General features: G+C 44.1%; 1 protein-coding gene across 2 annotated transcripts in view; it reads right to left on the bottom strand.

Moving 5' to 3' along the window:
* The window catches only part of SEMA3D (semaphorin 3D), a 138788-nt gene extending 127862 nt beyond the window's left edge, over positions 1–10926 (bottom strand). Inside the window, exon 1 of one of the 2 annotated variants that reach the window (XM_033058216.2) lies at positions 10834–10926. The gene's annotated coding sequence lies outside the window, so the exon portion shown is untranslated. Of the gene's footprint in view, positions 1–10440; positions 10584–10833 lie in introns of those variants that run through there. The other variant, XM_033058215.2, reaches the window with a different exon arrangement.
* Positions 10927–14033: the final 3107 nt, after the last annotated feature.

The following is a 14033-nucleotide window of genomic DNA, read 5'->3' as shown; positions in this document are numbered from 1 at the left end:
ATTTTTTAGGTGTTACTGTGATACGACTAAACACAGGATCACCAGCAAAGAGTTGGATCTTGCACTAAAATCAGTGAAAATGCTACATTCCCTTCAGAGTTCTGCTCTGGTATGCAGCTTCTGAGCACTCTGCATCACAGCACAGTGCACTGACACCATGTCTCTTGCACTTACAGAAGTAATTGACCGAGACCTTAAAATTTAAATATTTGGGGCATGTCAACACGAGAGTCCAGACACAGTAAGATGTGAATTAGCAGCACACTGGCTGCTCTGCAATCACATCACACAGAAGTGTGCATTAGAAGGAAGCAACTTACTTAATTTGGAAACAACTTACTTCATTTGAACAAGAGCCTTAGGGCAGACACCCTGTGCAGGCCGTGCAGTCAGTGTGAGGAAGATACCACTCTGCACACTGTTACTCCAGTTGAACAGTAGCTGACTCCCACATGTAGACAAACTTTATCAGTCCAGAGCAGGCTTCAGCACTGGGTGATATGTGCTTCTTAGAATAATCTTGGGGAGAACTGCTGAATGCTGAGCATGTCCTCTGACTTGCTTGGAACTTGCACCTGGGTTGCAGTATGGGTCAATTTATAAAACAGACTCTTTTCATCTGGAAAGATTTTTTTTTTTAAATTATCTTATTAAAGTGAAACAGAAAAGCCAGTTTCTGTAGAGAGAGAGGTGTCAGCCCCATACTATTCAAGCTAATGACAAGATAAAAACACTGGTACTAAACAAGTACAGTTGTCTCCCTCTGAAATAGCTGCCTTGATCCCTGACTAATCAAAACAATCGTGCATCAACCTTGAATTATCAAAGTCTAACCATGTTCTCCATGAGCACAGCATATGGACAGCTTGTGGGAACCACAAGGTAAAGTACCATGCATCTTTCAAGAAAGATATTCAAATAATTATAAAAGGTTTTTCAGACTTCTGATCATTAGAGGGATATTTGATCATCTCCTGTATTAACTAGACTTCCAAAACTTTACACAATTACCCTTATATTATTGAATCCAGTAGCTTGTTTGTGGACTGGCCCTTATTGTCCAAATAAGATTCAGTTTCTGGGGATATCAAGAAAACAAGATTCTGCAACATCCGTTGCATGGAACTGCATTGTCCCTCTTCTGAAAAAGTTACATCTCCTACACCAGTATGAAAAAGTTCTGCCCAAGCACCCAGCTTCAGAACAAGGAAACACATTTGTTCTGTGTTAGGGTTTCCAACCTGTCTTGCAAACCACCAGAGGAACAAATTACTTCAGAGTTTTACTCACACCAGAGAATCCCAAGCAGCACTGTATCTCTGTAGGGGAACGAAAAGTAAGTGCTTAGGCAGCAAACACTGCCAAAAACTCAAATGCCTATTTTGGGACTTTCTCCCAGCCTAACAGAAAAGCAGAAGGTGGGAATGACTGCTACATGAGAACAGACACCCATGGGACAGAGGTCACACCTTGAAACTGAGACCTCCAGAAAGAGCTCTGAGCAATTGCTGCAGCCTCCTCAGCATAGCTGGGTTTTCCTTCTGAGCAGTGGCACACAGGCTAAGCCTGGCAGGATTTCTACAATGTAATATAAGGGCAGCTCAGACCAGATCACATCGGTGAGATTCAGTGAAACAAGTTGGAAAAAAGCTACTGATCTTCTAGGAGAGAATATTGGAGACACTGACTGAGGATCCTGAATCCTGAGCACAAGGCCCACAGAGTCTTGGTGGCTCTTCAGAATAATTTGCTCATTGTCAATCACTTATTTCTCCATCCTCCTTTTCAACTTTTCTAACTGCTTGTGCTCACACCTCTTCTCCCCTGTGGCTCAAAACAGAATGAAGAGAGTCAGCACAATTTAAACAGGGTCACGCTTTCCAAGCATCGAAGCAGTATTTTGCTGAGAAAAGAATGAAAACAAATTGTATACTGCCTACTGCAAGGCCTTGTGAGATTCCCCCAGGGCCACCACAACAGACCACTGTAATCTCTGCTGATGCTAGCACTGAAGATAACAATGCTGCTTGTTATCAAAGCCACTGTGTCCCAGTTATTCTGGCCTTACACACTATTTATCTTATAAAGATGAGTGCAGCACTTTATAGATTGTCTAATACTTTATCTTGGAGATGTCAAATCCCACTTTCCATTGTGTCATGTTGAATTCCTGGATGGAAAATAAAACACAACAAATCCACACACATTCCAAAATGCTTTTCTCACATCACTTCAGTGGCATTTACCTTGTTTGTAGGGAAAGGAAGGAAGGAAAGAACAGAAAGGATGGAAAGTACTTTTTTTTTTTTAACACCATTTACTAGAACAGATTTTATTACCCATAAATAATGGTGGTAACCTAAGATAAAAATAGAAATAAAGCCTGTCTTCACTAAGAAAATGACTATCCATATTTCATCACTGACCAACTGCAGAACAGCTGTGCCTGTGATATCAGTGTTATCACAAAGGAATTTCTACCATTGTCGTGAAAACCTGGCACAAGACCTGAAATCTGTCTGAATTCTCTCCCTTTAACAGTTTAACACCCCACATGTGCTAGAGTAGAGTACCCCTGGGGAGTGAGAGATTTTCATCATGTCAGGACCATTTCTGGCAATTGACAGGATACAGGAAAACTATGCCTGAAGCTTTTACAAAAGCACAAGAGAGAGTTTAACTGTGGGAAGGAGATGGAATTCCAGAGGGGAGTTTGAAAGCAGGAGCAGGTTGTCCTGTGACTTGAAACCACCTGGAGAACTGCTGCTGCTAAAAGGTAAGGATAGTCAATTCCTGTTAGGAAAGACCAAGCCCTTGTGCCACAGGACATGCTGGCAGTAGCACACACCTAGCACTATGGAAAAAAAAATATAAACCACACAGAATCTCACCTTGACTTTTAAATGAGAGACAACAATTGCATTTTGTTTTTTTCCTTTTTTCTCTTGCTTTGAAAACAGAGGTTTGGGATTGAGACAAACTCCCTGCACTGTTTGCTGCACACACCTGCTTTTCTGTCAGGCTGTGAAAAGCTACAGAAATTGGCACTGGAGCTTTCAGTAGCGTATTGTACCTCAGTATTCATTTTTCATCCTTGCACATCAGTGTACAACAGCAACAAACAGAGGAAAAAACCTATCCTTCCATCATTCCATCACTTAAGGAGCCAAAGCACAGTAACTCATCTTTCACCAAGCAGGAAGGATTTGATTTTAAGTAGCATTGAGGAGATAACTGTCTGTGTTACGAGTTTCATAATGGTGCTCGTGTTGCCATTTAGGAAAGTAATGAGCTGTAGCAAAGTCACAGGAAGCAAAGGACACAGGAGCTTCAGTCTCCTGAGGACAGCACAGCAATTTATCTCTACTTAGAACTGTAAAACTCTCTAGGGAAATAAAAGAAAAAAAAAAAAAAAAAACAAAAACTAAAAACCAAATCACAGACACACAAATTTGTAGACAGATGCCTTAAGAAAATCAGCCCGTTTCCCCCTTCACATAAATTTTATTATGTGAGTTTAATCAATCTTCAGCCTAAGCAGAGCTTATCTAAGGACAAAAAAAAAATCTTTCCATGTGAAAACTTTAACTTCACTGAAAGTTGCACAGGTTGTTGGGATGTTATACTGGGGAAGATATTTCTTTCATTTTTTACTTTTTTTTTTCAAGCTGAGACAGCTTTATGGGATCAAATATATCCGCTTTTTGTAAATGTCACTAGAGGACTCTAAACATTGAATCATAAACCCAAAACAAACCTGTACACTGCAAACAGTAGTACCAGGACATTCATCGTAAAAAGACAGAGCACAGATGTACGAATTCTCTTACTTTTTCCTCAGTTAGGTGGGAGTGACATTCCAAAAATTACATCAAGTTAGCTTTTCCTTAAAGCCTTTAAAGCTTTGAGTTCAATTTGCAAAATAATAAATTGAGTCTTAAAATAAACACCTTGGGTTTCATGAGGTCTGAGAAAACCTCACTTCTGACAAGATTACAGATTGTGTAAGACATCAGATCAACTGAACACAATGATTCAGACTGTAGTTATGTAAAGCATCCTTGCCTATTAAAACAGTTTTAGGAAAAAATCAGATTAATAACAGAGATTTATGATATTAAGTGACTCTTCAGTCAGCCAAGTTCAGCTCTAAAGACCAGGATAAAACTGTCTTTTGCTGTTTCCAGGCTTTACATGTAGCACCTGGGCCACAGGTGCACACAGCACAGAGCTGTGCCTGCTCAGTGCCTGTGGTGCTCAGAACAGCCACTGCTCTGTGCCTCACCTGCAAAGCTGGGCTGGGCTGCAGAGTGCCCAGCTCTCCCAGACTGGGAGGAGAAGACCCACCTCTCCCAACACCTTTCATCCAGCAGCTCCAGGGTTAGTACATTCCTTTGGGAACAGGCAGGATTGGTCTCATTATGGTTAATTTAATGGTGTAGCTCAGTACCAATTAGAAAATAACAACACTGACACTAAAATGTTAATTGGGGGAGATCCAGTAAAAGAAGTCTTGTCCCTGGAAGATGGTGCAAAGCCAGTCTCTTCCTGCTGGGACTGACAATGGAGCAAAACTGTGGAACTCAGCTGGCTGAGAAAGCCAAGCTCCTTGACCACCAGCAGCACAACTGCTCTGACCCACACTTGGGAAACTCCCAGATCACCTTAGCACTGAAATATGTGCTAAAGGTTTCTTTTACAATTTAGTTTTTATTTTAAATATTGGCGGAAGTACAGACTGAGCCTACTCATATCTGTCTGCTGTCAGAGCTCATTGCTGAGGATCCCAAACGAGTCCCTTGGCAAGGTGCTTGGAACTTTATCTTCAAGGGCCCTTCCAACCCAAACTATTTTATGATTCTGTGATGTCTGACAGGCCCCTCCCAATGCTAATGAAACACAGCTAATAAATTAATAAAAGCTTCTCTGAATGAGAAAAGGCCCACTGCTTGTAACTAATGACTATATAAACACAAGTGACAAATTTGCTTCTGTGTCTTCTCTGATTTCTATTGAATAAAAATTAATCTTGAGAGAGATATAACATACAACCACTCTATTAATAGGACACAGCATAGTAGCAGCTTTGAAGATTCATTTATGTTCTTAATAAAGGTTTTCAAGCACCTGCTTAAAAAAAGGAAATAACACATGAAATTAAATAAAGAATTTATTTAAAGGTAATTTATATGGAGGTGGAACCTTTCTTTCACTAGATAAGAGAATGGATATGAGAATGCTACATTCTGCAAAGCTACAGATTATGATAAGACAGAGAACTTTACTGTAAATCTTGGGGAAAAGGAACTGCACTTGCAACAGCCTATTACTACTTGTCATTGTGCTTTATTTTATTTCCTTCTCTCAAAGCAGAGCTCTCTAGATACCCAAGGATGTTATGAGCCTTTTTCCTTTATTACTAAAGCCTTTTAGTGTAAGCCTTCATAAAACCTCACATATATGTATTATAAAATTATAGGAAATAAGTTCCATATGAAAAATTCATCATATTTCTTCTTACTGTTTTTTAGCAGAGATTCTGACATTAAGCATGAGAGCAACAGACATTGTTTTAATTCTTCATTGTGGAAGGGGAAAAAAAATCAACTTTTTGCTTTTGGTTAAGAAAGAATTTTTTACATACTCCCTCTTTGCAGTCTTCTCCTTGCAAAACCAAAAAAGGATTTTAGACAGACAAAAAGTAACCACAATTATATGGAGTGTGTAATTGATAAATTCCAGGGGAATACAACAATCTAGGTAGGCACATACCATTAGATCTAGCTGTTTAAAATCTTACAATTCTAGCCAAGACTAAGCTGGACTTTTTGACCATACCAGCCCTCAAGACTGCATTTAACTTTTAAAAGGCTCAATCTCACTCTAGGCTTAGACTTTACAAAAGTAACTCTTTCAAGAGAGCATTTTACACAGCAGCCTATCTTTAAACATGTGCTTAAGTCTCTTGAAGTCACTAAGTGCAGATAGACTGAGAACAAGCCCAAGTCTTTCATTTTATGACAGCCTTAGCTTTGTATAATTTTAGTTAATCCTAGGCTTTCTGTTCCCAGTGCATTTAGGCGTGAGTTATGCAGACACAAGATGAGATCAGACTTGGTGCTGCAGTGTCTTCAGGAATTTTGGAAGAGGATGTTTCAGGAAAACTGGTAACTTCTCTTCTGCCTACCCCCTTAGGAAACAAAAAATATGAAAGCAACAACAACCTAGCACGTCACTGGAGTATGTTTAGATGTTACAGAGGTTTTAGCCTCTCTTCTGCTGCATGACATCTGCTTCCTGCAAGTCTCCTGGTTCTCTGACCAGCTAAATTGGAAACAGTTTAATTATGGTTATTTATTTTGCTTTTAAATTGACCACATTAAAAGAAAAAGCTCACACAACTCTTCTGTTTATAGTAGCACAGGAAGAAAAATATGTGAAAATGTACAAAAAAGGATAAGTGTTACTGAAAGCTGAGTAATACACTCAGTGTGAAAATCATGCAGTGCAGAAAGTCCTCACCAGTTACAGGTCTCCATGCACATATAAGCTCTAAAGCATGAATTTGTCTTTAGCCACATATGTGCTGAGCCGTTTATGATTTGTCCTGAAAATTAAGTTTGAAAATAAATGTCTCTAATGTCCTGTGCTGAGTCTGAACAGGGAAACTATTAGGGAAATTCTCAGGTACCAACAGAGCTCTAACATTAATCACATTTTCCAGTTACGTTGCGGGGAAGTGCAATGACTTAGTTAAGGCCCATATAATGTCCCAGGTTTAAACCACCACACCCATCACACTGATAGTCGATTGAGTCAATGATTCAACCCAGATGGGAATCCAGGTTCTTCTTGGCTTACTGTTATCTCTTCTGCCCATTAGGTTATGTGACTTCTATAAATTTTTTTGCAGTTCCCGTTAAAAGAAAATAAATCCACATGATACTAAATGCTGCCTTCCAGCTGTAATGCAAAGTGGAATTTTGGACCACAGCGCTGCTTCCTGACTCATCCTGGATCCCCTCCATGTGACGTTGGATCCATCTAAGCTGGAGAGAGCAGAATAGAAGGGCTGTGCTTTTTTTCTTTTTTCTTTTTTTTCTATCACCCACTGTCAGATAACACATGCATGTTCTCGCAGCATGTCTCTAGAACGTGGAAAAAAACCAACAATACCAGAGAGGGGCCTATCTGAATATACAAAGATAGAAAGGAGAAGATAAAAGGGCTAAAGATTTATACAGGGATTATTTAAATAATGACTCACTGCCATTGCTAAGTTTATAAAATATATAAAACCCATAAAGAAATGTTGGGGCAGGGGGAAACTGTGTTGAGAAGTGCGACAGAGGTGCAGCACTATAAAAAAGTTAAAAATAGCATACCCATGGAGCAAAATTTCCTTTACACATAAATACAGCCACTACGCTTCAGGTCCCATGCACATGGCTTCACTGTGAGCTTCTCTGTTGCTTGTTTGCAGCTGGAGGAAATCCAGAAAGCAAGGAAAACAAACACACGGCATGATCCCTGCGTCTGATTTAATGACATTCAGCACACACCTTTGGCTCTTTCCAGGGGTTAAAAAGACAAAGGGCCAAACACAGCTCCGGCAATCCCGCAGGCTGCCTTGCCAAGGGAGCGCGGTGGGAAAGCCTGCTTAACCAGCCCCGAAGGATTCCCTCACAGGGGAAACCTCAGAGAGCACAGAGGTGGCTCAGTGGCCAATTCCAGCACCAGGGGTTTTCGCCAAAGAAATCCTGGCATGTGCTGGGAATTCAGCTGATTCCCAGCTGATGAATCAGCCCCTCTGGATCCGCAGGTGTCTACGTTGCAGTGGCACACAGTGAAGCGACACCTGAGATTAGAGCTGCTGGATTTTTAACAGCAAAAAGAAAGAGAGAAAAAGCAAAACAGGGATTAAAAAAGAATCCAGAAAAACATCATTATTTTGGCCACCCTGAGCTAACAGCAGGCTCACAGGGTGACTCCAATGATCATGGCTTTCTGCCAGCTGAACTGTAAAAATACTGACTGTGTGGGACATTCACTCCTCTGCTTGTTTTGTGACAGTGAAGAGAGGCTTAGCGTATATATCTCTTCTGCTGGGATCAAAATAAGGACAGGTGCTGTTGGGAGCATTTGGTCCTTTGCCTTTGCTTTTCAGTACCTTGCCATTTACACAGTCAGCTGCTTAGTTATCATTACTTAATCTCTGAGTAATAAAGATGCAGGATCCTCAAACACTTTAAAGGGTTCTCCCCCAATGAACATCTATTTCCATTTAACACTCCAGCTTAATTAAAACTTTTCCCCCCTCAGGGCCTTGTTTCGTTTAATTCAATTGCAAAATCCCAGTAGAATGTCCAGGCTGCAGCACAATTTGTGTAATGAATGCAGTGGTATCTGCAGTGAAAACATCACCTCTCAGAAAACAAAACAAAAAAACATTGGGAAGCAGAGTAAGATCAGAGCAATTACAGTGTTTTGGAAGGTTGGCTGATGAACAACCTGCATTTGGGAAAGAAGCAGGCAGAGGCCAGTACTTGGGAGTGGGGTCAAGAAGAGGTATCAATCTTCTGGGGATCTGACCACAGCTACTCACCAAGACAAAGCTGAGGGCAGGAATACAACTGCAAGTTACATCTTTCTCATATTAGTCACCTTACTCAGTACTTCTGAAAGGCACTTCTCTCTTCTTGGGATTATTGTCCTGAAAGCACCTACCAGCCTTTGTAATAGAAGTCATTCTTGTATTTTCAGGCACAGCAGAGACTGATGAAGCTGCTATTTCCATTTCTGGCTGAAGCACTCAATGGGCAGAGCCCACACACTGACTGTAGGAGACTTGGATTCAGAACACTTCTGCTGGTCTAGAGCACAGCCCCCAATGCTTCAGCACTGCACCTAATGGGAGCCTGTTCTGCTGCCCACACCCTGAAAATCCCTGCTGGATCGATGCAGTCGTAAGAAGAGGGAAAGCAAATTTAGTTCCTGGATCTCAGGCTAGTCTGGATGTCTAAGCCAAAATAAAGTTCAACTAAAAGTGAAGCCAAGCTGCTCAGCCTGATCAAGGCAAAAATGCTTCAATTTATGAGACATCTCAGAGCAGGACTTGTCTTGGAAATTTTAAGAAAAAGAGGTGTGGCACCTGCAGAATTTGAATATCTCTCTTTGACAGCAGGTTTACAATTATGGATTAAAATACCCCCAATTCCTCTTTAGAGAACTATTTAGACACCCAACTTTCACAGAAGACTCTGGCTCTTACACTTTGCAGGAGATGATGTGCTTTTCTGGATCAAGCCCATAATAACCTAAATAAAGTAATTAAAAGGCAAAGATGGAAAATTACATCAATTATACTAATGAGGACTTATAAAACAGCATTGAGGCGGCGTGCCATTAGCATTAAACACCTCCAAGTGGTAAACAGTGAAATCAAGTCTCTTTACTTGCCCACCGGATTTGCAAGTAAAAGAGACAAAGTGACATGCTACAATTTCTCAAGTTCCTGCCTGCATCTCCCTGGCCCTGGTCAGAGACACAAACACAGTGTGAACTGCTGCTTTCTCAGCTTCTGGTCCCATTTATCTCTATTATTCTTGGACAAGTTGCCCCAATTCAAATCGAAGTGAAGCTCTTTTTGAGGAAACATAGGTGGCTGCTTTGTGCTCCTGCATCACAGTCACCGATTACCTAACGCGCTCAGGAATGTTTCCCTCCTACAAGCAACAACTTTCATTTTGCAATATTCGCCGCAGAACAAGGAGTTTTCCCACCCTGGGACTCCTTCCCGGAGTGAAGTGGCGGTGGTCCCTGTGAGGATGATGTGCTTTAAGCCCGTCCCTGTGAGGATGATGTGCTTTCAGCGGCAGCGCGGCCAGCCAGGTGCGCTGCACTCCCGGGGACGGACGCGCTCCCAGCCCCGCTCACGGCGATGCTGGAGGGCTCGGCAGAAGGGAAGAAATTCTGCCACCGCTCCAGCAAGCAACAGCTCTGCTGAGGAGCACGGGCTGATCATGCCCTGCTGCCCTCCCAGAGCCCGGAGTCAGCCCCGTGGAGCAGGGGTGCCGGGCTGAGCACATGAACTCCCCTCCCATCTCACAGCCTCTACGCCCCGCTCCCCAAAACTAACTCCTTGTGTCCCTTCAGCCCCGAGCCCAGCGCTGGCAGAGCCTAGCCCGCTCCTACGCCAGCCCCATCTCGGCGCTGACAGCGGGCAGGTGGCCCGGGGCCCGCCAGGTGCCGGCACCGCTCCGCTCCCGCCGGGGCAGCCCCGGCAGCGCCCGGGGCAGAGGCGAGCGGAGGGTCCGGGACAGGCAGCGGGGACCCCACGCACCTTCCTTCCTTCTTTCCTTCTTTCCTTCCTTCCTTCCCACACCGCCCTCCACCCCTTCTCCGCGGAAAGTGCCCCAGCGGCGCGGGGCCGGGCGGTACCTGCGGGCCGGAGAGCGGCGGAGCGCAGCTGAGCGGGGCCGGGCCGGGCCGGGCCGGCTGTCGGAGGCGGTGTGCGAGCGCGGCTCCTCCCCGGCGGCGGCAGCGGAGGGTCTCGCTCCTTCTGCGCGAGTGTCAGACTTTCCCTCGGCCGCCCGCCCTCCATCCCGCCACCCCTTTCCACTCCCTCGCACGCACATGCACACCCCTCCAGCAAATGGGCTGCCGCCTGGGAGTGCGCTGTGCGTCCGTGTGTCTGTCTGTCAGCCGGCGCACGCACACACCCCCTGCTCCGCGCTGTCCTGGGCGCTGCCAGCTCCCGTGTGCCCGCACGGGGACCCTGAGCCCGTGTGCCCGGCCTGGAGCACAGCGCTGTCGGCACTGCCGGTCACACACCTGCGAGCTGGCACGGCAGCATCCCGACCTGTCTGTGCGCGGTGCTGCTCCTCATGCTCAGGGCTGAAGCAGGTCCGCTCGCGGTGTTCCGTGACATTCCCCCTGGGATGGAACTGTAGGACACTGCCCTGTAGGCTGATGGAGTGAATAAAGAACTCGCCACACTCATTGATAGGTGGCCCGGAGCTCAGGGCTAGTGCGCATTTAAGAGTTTGCCTGTGTGCAGAACTGTAGCTGCCAGGGACACATCTGCCTTGGCATGTGTTTGTTTTACCCCGGAATGTGCTACACTGGTGGTTCTGGCTTTCGCATGCTTCAGACCACTTCCTAAGAGAGAATTTCTCTCCCGGAGCAGCCCACTCCCACACCAAACCATTCTCTCCAAACACATTTCCTGTGGCTGCCCGAGGAAGGCCTGGCTGCCCACAGGCCCGGGGCCGGGCACACATGGCACAGGCCGTGTCAGACCCGTCCCGACAGACACACTGGGGCTTTTCAGGAGCTGCGCTTCCCTCAGTGAAGGCTCAGATTGAAAGGTTTCAGCTCAGCTCTGGAACAGACCCCGACTGTTGCTCCCGTGAAATAACAGCAGAACCAAAGAAGCCCAGGGAAATATATTGGAGTTTCCACCATGTAACTCACCTCAGCAGAACTTCATCCTCACCTACCATTCACACACAAGTCAGATGGGTGGTCTGGGTAGGCAGGACAGAAGCTAAATAAGAGGAGGTTTTTAGGTTCACCAAAAGTCAACTTTACACCTTTTTTACTTACATTTTTTAAACAGTTTGTTACTATAGTACCAAACCGACATTGTTTTTATAAATTCTACACACAAATACAGACTGTATTTATCTACCCATGTTTTATACCCACAAAAGACAAAGGGAGGAATTTGGAGATAGGTTGACTGTTGACTTGCTATTTAAGGCCTTCAGAAAAAAATGAAAGGAGATTTTATACTGAATTTCCACATTCATATCATTATCAGTGGTAAAACTTTCTATTGCTTTAATCCCCACATGGCACTGCTTAGTAAAAATATAATTAGGATGAATATGATGCAGATTTGAGCCCAATTTGTGTTTTGAATTTCTGCAGAATAATTCTTGCACTTTACCTTGTTCCCACTTACTGAAGATCACAGGCACTCTGCCCCCTTTCTGCAACTGAAGAAGATCAACAAATAGAAAATGAGGAGCAGGTTGATGGAAGAAAAATTTGGGTTTTATCTTTTTTTCAAGCTTTTATTAGAACTACAGAATAGGGGTTTGGGATACACTGAGAACATGAATCTTGATAAAAAGAAAATGTTCTGCAAAGTTCTGTTTGTTTCATGTTCTGGAGATGTTTCAGACTCCTGTGAAAAAGGAATCAGCATGACGCTCTCCTTTTCTCATTTGTGGAAGAAGTCTACAGACTCTGTGGAATGTAGGGGGGAAAATAAATGTTTTGGAAATTATTTTATTTTAGCAGTTTAATGGGGAGGCATGGAATAAATATCAGAAGATTTATCTTTCAAGAGTTACAAAACTGCATTTGTGAAATACAAGCTCTTCACGAAGTGGAGGAAAGCAGGAAGAAATCCGCCCTCTTGTGGATGCTGGCTATAGGAGAGTCGATAAATTAACATTTCTGTGCAGACAGCGGGGACCGAACGCGCTTTTGTGCGGCTCGCTAGGAAGGCTCTCAGACGAGGTTACACGAGGTCATGCCATGGACACAGCCGGAGCAGGCATTCGCCATCTGCACAATATCATTGCAAATGATCGCTCGATGCATTCCTTGGCATTGTATTTTAAACCACTCTTCGGAAATTCCCAGGGCAGATAAGTACAGCTTTACTGGGAGGCTCAGAAGGAATTTTACCTTTCTCAGCATATGTGTTAATGTCACCTCTTTGAGTGACCTTTTTGCTTTTGCTCTTAACAGGGCGTTGGAAATGCCCATGCCCCCCGATATAGGAATTTCTGTCAAATTTACAGAAGCGATCTAAAGTTTCCATAGGAAAAGTTCCTTCCTATGTTTTGAAGATGTGATGATTATAAAGGTGGTGAGGATGATGCCATCATTTTTCGTGCAGAAAGGACACTGACTATCGGATGGCAGAAGCATTCAACAGGTCCTTTTAAATATGATTTTCAAAAGTGGGGTTTTTCTCTCTCTCTTTTTTTTCTTTAGTAGCTAATTTGGGGTTTCCCTAAGGCCAAGTTCCATGCCCAGTGCCCAGAGCAACTGTTCAAATTTCCTGTCGAGTGGCTCATGAAAGAGCAGAAGTTGAACATCAGATACATGCATTTTTGTTTCCTCATCGGGCAATAATACAAACATGAATTAAATGTGCAAGCAGATCTTTCATAAATAACTAAAATGAGGAAGAGAGGTCAGCTATTTTTGTTACTTACCATTTGCTTAATTTTGTGCTTGATCATTAATCTGAACAATGTCCAGACACTGCAATGCCAAACTGGCATTTTTCAGGCAAAAGTATTTTCATGTGAAATTAATTGTCATGGTAAAATAGACAGTCCTTTAGTAAAGACTGCAGGAGAAACACGAGACAGCAGCATGCTGCCACACTGTAAGTGTTTATCTTTATGCTGAGCACTATTATTCCTTCTGTAACCAGTGACAGAAATGCCTGCAGCATGATGCAATGCAATGGTATTGCTTAAATCTCTTAAGGAGAGGGATTGTTTTCCAAATGTTGGGCTAAGTTGTGCCTAGTGAATTGCTTCAAGTTGAACTGCCATGCATTTTGGTGATTCTGATGTCCTTCATAAGGTCCCGTAATTCATGTCCAACTGAAAATTTTCGAAGGAACCTCCCACTCTTTACTAGCCCAAGAAATAAGGTACAGTAGTTTCACGAATACAAGCCGCACGGATTATAAGCCGCACCCCCGGTGCCTCGACAATGTTGCTGTCTTTGTCAATAGATAAGCCGCACCCCGAATATTAGCCGCACTTTCGTTCGTCACGAGAATCCGTGCGCAGCTTTCACAAATTGGCCAATTAGTAACAGGATCGCGGCATAGCGGGCTTTACTGGCTCGGGGCGGGGCCAGGAAGGCTCGGCCCGCTCATGGTTGCCGACGGGGCCGGGTGGCCCAGCTCAGCGCCACGGCTCGGCGGGGCTGGCCGGGTGGTGCTGCCGCCGCCGCCGGGCTCGCTGGCCCCCCTCTCCCGTCAGCACCGCCCC

This window comes from Catharus ustulatus, chromosome 4 (assembly GCF_009819885.2).
Source record: "Catharus ustulatus isolate bCatUst1 chromosome 4, bCatUst1.pri.v2, whole genome shotgun sequence".
NCBI classification, from domain to species: Eukaryota; Metazoa; Chordata; class Aves; order Passeriformes; family Turdidae; genus Catharus; species Catharus ustulatus.
The sequence above is the reverse complement of the archived record's forward strand: the minus strand, read 5'-3'. Positions and strand labels throughout refer to the sequence as shown.